We start from the raw sequence: 5,925 nt of genomic DNA, 5'->3' as shown, positions 1-5,925 counted from the left end.
TCTGCTGATTTGGCTTCAAGATTTCTACATCGAGGTTATCGTAGGGAATGGATAGAAGAACCTAAGAGGAAATTTGATGATACATCTCAAACACAGTGTCTACGTGCTACGAGCAATAAAACACAACTAGGCAATAGCCCTATTTGTTCGGTTAGGTATTCAGCATTAGGTGCAGAATTTCGTAAGGTTCTTTACAGGCATTGGCATATTATTTCTAGTGATTCTAAATTGTCTCATGTTTTCAAGGATGGCCCCCGTTTGGTTTTTAAACGTCAAAGTAACCTGCGTGACATGCTTGTAAGATCGGAGTTCCCGTCTAGTGTAGTGAAACCTGTCACTCTTACTCTTCCTCCTGGTAATTATAGATGCGGCAATTGTGCCCAGTGTACTTTTACATATAAATGTAAATCTTTCAGCCATCCACACACTGGTCGTAACATACTGATACGCGGTACAATTAATACACATGTGACACATGTGATTTATCTTATTCGTTGTCCGTGTGGTCTCGCTTACGTTGGTAAAACTTCTCGCACCCGCACTACACATGTGATTTATCTTATTCGTTGTCCGTGTGGTCTCGCTTACGTTGGTAAAACTTCTAGATCATTACGCACCCGCATTACTGAACATCGGAGTAATATTAGGACGGGAGTTGAACGCAGTCCTATAGCATCTCATTTTAACAAAGTGGGACACAATGTTAGTGCCTTACAGTATATTGGTATAGAGAAGGTACAATAAGCCTTTTCTATAGGATTGTGTATATTTTTTCATCGGTCTTCAGTATTGTTTGAATATTTTGAGTGATTATTGTTTATTCGAGTTTAAGATTTGTACCTGTATTATTTTGTATATTTATTCGAATTTAATGCAGGTTTTTTTTTTCCCTCTTTCTCGCTCTCTCGTTCGCTCTCTCTCTTTCTGTTTTTTTTTGTGGGAATGTACCTGTATAGTGATTGAATGTGTCTAATTAGAATGATCACCTGTTACTTATAAAGAGTTGTACCAGTTCACGTAATTTGTGCCTGACGAAGACCTGATGGTCGAAACGTTGCAGCAATAAATTATTTTTATGGAGCAGTTACATCAGTGTGCGGACAATACGTTTGTATTTTTGTTATAGTTTGACTTTAATAGTCACCCAGATGAAAGTACCAGTAAAATGACAGTTGGTCTGTGTTGCATGTTGCAATCGCTTCTTCTGTAAATAATAATAAATTTATTTCAGTATGTGATAATTAAACAGAAAACGACTCAGAAAATGTAAATGTATATTTGTTTAGAGTAATGTATATAGTTTATGAGAGTGACTGATAATTTGTGTCAAGTGTGTTAGAAGACAGAATCGAGATTCATATATGAATAGATTTTTACGTGCACCCATAGTTTTCTCTTCCTCTTCTCTAAAGCATCACAACATGACCTCGCCCCCTTTGTTGCGTGTTCCCGGGGGCGGGGTTTATCTGGGTTTGTGATGTCACGAACCCGGGAAGTAACTCGTTGTAGTTCCTACCAGCCGTTTTTGTAGGCATTAAACTGCCAAAATTTTAAAAGACGATATCTCCGTTTGCATTGAACTTTCAGCTTTGTAACTTTGCAGATATTGTTTATGCTCAAACAGCAACATAAGACACTAACTAACGTTAAAAAAGTGAAATCGCAATGAACCACCCCTTTAAATGTGTCTTTTGCTGCATGCTGATTATTATAAAGGAGTTATGTTAAGATGTGTTTTATAAAACAAGAGTAAATACAGGAAATGAGCATTTGAAGATTTTATTGTTGTAAACAAATACAAAAGAGTACATAACTGTGTTTTATTAAATTAACATAATTTGTGATTATATGAAATGTAGCTGGATGGTCTACCTGAGAATGACATTGCGGAGCATTGATGATATAATTGATATTATACTGTTACTATGATGTTAATGTTAATACATTTACATTTAGTCATTTAGCAGACAACAGAAGCAGTCAAAACTAACAAAAGAGCAAATAAAGAGACGCTACCAAGCTGCGCCTCTGGAAAGACACTAGGCGCGTTTCCATTACAGATTTGCACAAAACTTTGGCGATATTTTATAAATGTCGATAAAAAAGTATTGCGAAATGACGGCGTTTCCATTAACCAGTTATGCGAATTAAACGTAACCTTTTGCCTCTCGCGATAAGTCATGGCAACGGATTTTGGTGGGATTTTGACGGATTTTGGCTATATTTATTCAAAGGAGGCTTATGCGTGTATCTTTACAGAAGCAGCAAAGAGAGCCGCTTCAGAAGCGTGCGTGGCGCGGCTGGAATAAACCATAGACTATATAAAAACATAAACACAAGCATTGAGTGGCCACAATCAGCTTCAGTGACCGTATCAGAGCCACACTGCACCGCAGACGTATGCAGTGTAAACTGTCTAAGTATTAATGGTAGGAAAAGCCCCTTATACTGGAGAGAGGCCACGTATGAAGTGTTTCTTGGAGGTTATAGTACATTGAAGAATGATCAGATGCCATGTGACCTGTAAATGCGAAAAAGCCGTTTCCATTGCAGTTTTGCGAATTATTCATTTTTCGCATTGCCTGAAAAACCACCTCATGCGAGCGTAAAAACTTTTTTGCGATATATGGGCGTTTTTGCGAAATTGACGCGTTTCCATTAGGCGCAATTTCAATTTGCACAATTTGAAGGGTAATGGAAACGCGCCTACTGAAGTTTGCATGTGCTTTTGTTTCTCCTGATAATTCAGGTACTTTTAATCTGCCTTCGTGTTCTGCGGCCGGGACCCATAACACACACAAAGTGTGCTCCCTTTATAATCACTAAAAGCTGTCACTCATCTTACTTCATCACAATCTCACAAAGTTCCATTATAATCAATGAAACTCTCTAAACTGCACAATTAATCTTTTATTTACATCACAATGCAAATACGCACTGGATAGTTTAGCACACTCTTAACACCCTGTAGAACCGGGCCTGGGCTTGGTTAACTGTTACCAATTGCCCTAACCCCCCACCCCAATCTTTAGTAATCTCTGTATTTATTATGACAAATACTTGCATTTGATACTTGTATTGCTTTTTATTCTCAAATCTTCTAGGGTGTAAATGAGCTGCTGATAAATCAACATCGATACGAGCAGATAAATATACAAAGCCTTTGAAAATAAATGATCATTTATAAATGACAAAAAAGTTAATCAGAAATAACCACATCATTTAGGTTGCTGATATGGGAGAATGTGCTTGATTCTGTTCAGCTCTTCTGGATCTAATGTCATAATACAGAACAACAACGGCAGCCGCAGCAGCCACGCCCACTAGAGCAGTGACGACCAATCGGATCACAGCTTGAACAGTATCACAACCGCGCACTGCGCCTGAGGAGTAAAAACATGAAATACATGCTAAATACATAGCAAAATCAACTAATAAACTAATATCAGCACTACCGTACCTGAACATGTGTGACAGTGTTCACTGATGTCCAGATGTTGAGTCTGCTGAGTGAATGAATTGTTCAGCACACATCTGTAGGGGTTTTGATCCTGATATTCCACCTCCAGAGGCAGAGAGAGACTGATGCTGAGATCAGACACACTGATGCTGGACAATAAACGGTTTTCTTTGTACCAGGAGAGAATCACCCGACCCACATTCACCGCTGAGCACAGCAGCTCACATTTGGATGATGAAGGAGGACAGTAGCTGAAGATGACAGGAACAGGCAGAGGAGCTAGAAAACATGAGCGAATAAAGCTAGGATGAATGAAGATATAAGGGCCTTTCGCACCACGGGAACCTTTTCATAGTACCAGAACTGATTGTGGAATGACCCACTTTTTGGCGTTTTCGCACCACCGGAACTGGGTGCGATTTTAGTACCGGACTGCCTTTTTCGAGAACCAAATTAGCTCCTACTCCGGAGCAGGGTCTAACCAGCACAACTGGTACTAATCGTGACGTAAGTAGACACTGATTGGCCAAACGCGTACGAAAACGCCCTCACCCGCCATGATTTAAAACGCCGTGTAAACATAAAGAACCTTCGTTTTTTTTTAAGAGTGTAACAGAAATTCCGATAGGAAACTTTAGCAGTTTTTGACTGATAGAGATAGCTTTGGTCATTGTTGGAGGGAGGGATGGGCCTCGGGGCCCAATGAAGATTTGCGTGAAGACTTTTAAGATAAAAGGGTGGAGGGTAGAGACATTTCACAGGTACTTGAGGGCACTGCTTGATCTCGGGGACGAAGGGGATCCATCTCCTGTCTTTCATATGCTAATCGCAGACAGTCTGGGAAGAAATATCCCCCACTATGCAATGTAAAGGTGTGACTCTGCGACCATCAGGGCTATTTGTTTATTCAGTTATGTTTTAGCTATATCTCAGTTGCTGTGTTGTACTGAAATCTATGTGATTGAATATGTTTCCCATAACATATTTGACATTTTCATTTGTTTTGTAATCGTGATCATATTATCATAATCATTTACTTCATGGTCTTTTTAAACGTCACTCCAACAAGAGAAAAGGGAAAACAATGTCTCATAAATTATGAATGAGAAGACTTGAAACCTACTATTGTAATTTTGTCTGACTAGTCCAGAAGTTTTTTGTTATGTATGTTTTTGTCAGAATCAAACACAGAACTTTTAGCAAAATGATCTTTATTTGAAAATATTCAGAAGATTCTAGTTGTTCTGTAGTTTACAGTAGTTTGGCTCCGTCTGGTAGACTTTTACCAATACTTGCATTAATATTTAAGGCATTTCATAGTCACTTATAATGTTGTTTGTTTGTACTTTGTTTCCATTTGCTATAAATTTAGTATTTTAAAGAGTAAACTACTAAAATGATCAGTGGATCAGTCCTAGCCATATTTCAACCCAAAAGCAAAAACATTGTTTTCATGGGACCCAACCATGATGTTGTTGTTGCTTTAATGAATGATTCTTGTTATCTTCTTTGCATAGCTACTTCAAGTCCACATTAGGCCAAGATGAATCTCCTCTCTGAGTTGTGGCATAGCCACCTGTTGTCAATTATCGAATTAGTTTTTTGTTTTTGGAGAGCTATTTTGTTTGATCAAGTAAAAGAGAAGAGCTGAGCTCCACAGGAGACGCGTTGATGGACACAACAGCTGCTTTTCGGCCGCTGACACTCTTGAGACCATCACAGTATAGCATCTCAAGGCATGCTTTGAATGCAAAATGCCACCATTGTTGAGATCACACGGGTCTTCAGGAAGTTCACACTCGTTTAAGAGGTGAAGCCTTTTGTGATGCTGCTCATTGTCCTTTGTTTGCAAGTTACTGTGAGGGGGTGAAAAAAACACAAGGAGTTATATTTGTTTGCTGTTTAAGCATGTGCACTTATTTCCACATTTATGGAATAACAGTAAAACCATCAACACTATGAAATATCTCCATTTCTGGACAGAAGTGCTCCCTGCATCACCTTGAATAAACTCAGTGGAGGCCATGTCAAGCATGTCTCGACTGGTTTGAGTCTGATTAAACTTCTCCATATTCCCGGTGTTTGGCGCCCGGCCACATTGAATCAGAGGGGGGCAGCTGACAGCGTGCCTGTTTGATCTCTTTCTTAATTAACTTCTGTAACGACAGCCTCTGAGATGCCTTAAAGTCGCTGCCTGTGGCCACTCTGAGGCTACGTTTACACGACAACGGTGTAGTCAAAAATGGAAAAGTTTTTCCCTTGCGTTTTTAAAAAGTTTCACGTATGCACGACAACTTTTTCAAAACGATTCGCGTTTACACACATCCGGCCAAAAACGCTGTATTACGTATGCCAGGCCAGTAGTTGGCGCTGTCACCTTGTTAGTAAACCGTACCTTGGAATTGACGATTATATGTTGTATATGACGCGTCTCCGCTGTTGGTTGTAATATTGGTGAAGTAAAT

The 5,925-nt window shown here is 39.3% G+C and overlaps 1 long non-coding RNA gene across 1 annotated transcript in view; it reads left to right on the top strand.

The window, feature by feature from the left end:
• LOC107749390 (uncharacterized) overlaps positions 1-2,500 on the top strand; it is a 21,886-nt gene extending 19,386 nt beyond the window's left edge. Inside the window, exon 3 of the long non-coding RNA XR_001641025.1 lies at positions 2,491-2,500. This is a non-coding gene — a long non-coding RNA (uncharacterized LOC107749390). The remainder of the gene's footprint in view (positions 1-2,490) is intronic.
• The last annotated feature ends 3,425 nt before the right edge of the window (positions 2,501-5,925 follow it).

This window comes from Sinocyclocheilus rhinocerous, unplaced genomic scaffold (assembly GCF_001515625.1).
Source record: "Sinocyclocheilus rhinocerous isolate Xijiao unplaced genomic scaffold, SAMN03320098_v1.1 scaffold1895, whole genome shotgun sequence".
In the NCBI taxonomy this organism is placed as follows: Eukaryota; Metazoa; Chordata; class Actinopteri; order Cypriniformes; family Cyprinidae; genus Sinocyclocheilus; species Sinocyclocheilus rhinocerous.
This window is presented reverse-complemented; position numbering and strand designations above follow the sequence as displayed.